Genomic DNA, 2721 nt, shown 5'->3' with positions numbered 1-2721 from the left:
TTATAAACTAGGAATTTGTTTACGATAATTTAATAATAGAATATAATATTGCTACTTCCAGAACATGAATGATTTTAATTTTTTAATGCTGAATACACATAATTTATAACAAGTGGATCTGATTTCTTACAAGGTGTTTATATGAAAATAAATGAAAATGTAAGTTCATTTTCCTGGGTAAGTGTCTATCCTTTCCATGTAGAAATTATGTTTTATTAATTTTTATTTTCAAACATAAATTGAATTCAAAGTTCTGCTATCATTAGAAACACTTAATGTAGGCCTTTTTCTTTTGAAAATTCAAATATATTTTATTCCAAAATGGCTTTGTCAATAGCTATTTACTGTCAAAATCAAATAAATATTTCCTTAAAAACTAGTAAAGTACTTCTGAGAGATTGTTGTTTTGTCTTGAATTAAGACACACTTGAAGTACACCAGTCATCAATTGTATGGTTTAGGACAAATTAATTTTTCTGAGCATCAATTTCTTCATAGTTAAAATATGTAATGTATGTCGTACTTTTTTGCTTTGTGTTTTGTTGTTAAAGTTTAGATACAATGAATATAAAACATAGTAGGTACTCATCATATTTTATCTCTTTATCTTAAGTTTAATACACTACATAAAATAATTAAATGGGGTTTATAAGTAAATTGAGGTTTACCAGTTTGTATGCAATTTCATTCTTTTTTTTTTTTTTTTTTACTTAACCAGCTTTAACCAGCTTTCCATCTTTTTGTTACAGCCAGAGATTATAGCTGCCCAAATTATAAGTGAATATTATTGTGTTTCAGAAAAGAGTGAGTTAAGGTAGAAAAGAAACAGCCCCCGGGAAGTGTCATGCTACTCCCTGACGCAACTACATTTGAAGGTGTAATGTACCAATTGGCAGTCTCGTGGAACATCAATGTTCGGAGTTGACCATTTTCCCAATTGCACATATTCCATCCATGTGCAATGGCAACAATCCACGTGGTGGCACGATGAGCACGGGGTCCACTTTGGCAAACATACTGCAGGTATGACAGGAGTTTGTCTGTGGCTAATGAATCAGGACAAAATATTCCTAGAAACTTGCCATCGGGAGGTATAATATTTGTTAACCCAAAAAGGGACACTCGAGAGAACTGTCTTCTAGGAAACAAGCTGCAACTGTAGAGAAGCCTGGAGAGACAAGGCAATTCAGAATGAGCGGAGGAACTGAGCACGGGCACCAGCGGAGTGCAGGCACCACCAGCAACGCACCAAGAGGGCTTGTGCGCTCACCCGGGAAGGACTGCTGGGTAGTCCCTGTGAAACGAGCTTGTAGAGAAACAGCAACCTCAAACTACAGCAGGACGTGACTGGACAGTGTGGGCTTTAATATTGTCCTTTAATATCTCTAATACCATGGATTTTTAAAGAATGTATGTTTTCTGTGGTGTAATTGGTTAGATTGGACATAAAAAGAAACAACACTTTGTCATCTTTACTGGGAGCGAGGGGATAGATGGGCAGCATCACATAATGGTACCTGGAAGTCTGTGTCTGTAAAGATTTATTCCATAATATCTGAGATACGATCCTGTCCACAAAACAGACGAAATCCAGAATTTACTGAAAAATGGTCTATTGTCACCGTCTCAGTCACTGGGAATATGTGGTACATGGGAGAAGGTCATTTCTGTTGGGAATGAATGGAGAATGACTAATTATAGTCAATATATATAATAGCAAACACTAATCCTCCTATGACAGCTAGTTTGTGCAACAAAGAATTTGTAGGTTCGTTGATAGAATTAAAGGAAAAGCAGGCTTGTGTGAATGATGATTCGTCAAGGTGAGAAAATAATTTAGGGGTATGGGTTTAAGTTCCAAAATTTTAGAATACATTTGGAAACCGACTGGACTGAGAAGGAAGTATGTTTGACTTTAGAAAATTACTCACTCAATTAAATGGCTTCAGCAACCCATATAGAAAAAGTCAAACAACTTTGGATCAAGGAGGTATTAGAATGAGCTACTAAACAAACATTAAAAGATGTATACTCTATTGAATAGTGGTCATCAGGGTGATAGTAGGTAGAAAATATTATAAAGTAAGTAATGAACTTAATCCTGAGGAATATTGAGAATTTTGACATGAACAATGTGACATAACAGAAGAAATAGCTGAAGAACATTAGTTTTAAGTAAAAGGAAATAGAAAATTACTTTATGTTCTTAGCATCTTAATTTTTTAAATAGCAAGTTCTGTTTAATTGCAATAATGAATAATTATTTACCTTTTGACAATGACCAAGTGCCCAAATATAAAGTTTCCTTATAAAATCTACCTTTTATCAAATACCTCATGAAACTACTCAAATTCCACAGTATATAATCATGCAAAAAATATGCAATAAAACTGACATACTTAGGTGGCAAATATTGATAGCTCCTTTTCAAGATCTGTTTTTATTACATGGACATAACTTTTTAAAATAACTCCAATATTTTAAACAGAGTAATAATATTTATAGTACTCTATCTCTTCTCTCTCTCATATTGAAAATGATCATTTCTGATGAAGCTATTATTGTGTCTTGCCAACAAAATTAGTTTTCTACCAATGCTAAAGCATCAAAACTAACAAGAACAAATTTAATTAGAAAGTCAAAAAGAAAAAGGTAATTAAAATTACAAAGTAAATTTGGCAATGCAGCTCTTCAAATATCTGCTGCATTGGTGATTAAGCA

The sequence above is a fragment of the Propithecus coquereli genome, unplaced genomic scaffold (assembly GCF_000956105.1).
Source record: "Propithecus coquereli isolate 6110/MARCELLA unplaced genomic scaffold, Pcoq_1.0 Scaffold500, whole genome shotgun sequence".
In the NCBI taxonomy this organism is placed as follows: domain Eukaryota; kingdom Metazoa; phylum Chordata; class Mammalia; order Primates; family Indriidae; genus Propithecus; species Propithecus coquereli.
Note: the sequence above shows the minus strand (reverse complement) of the source record.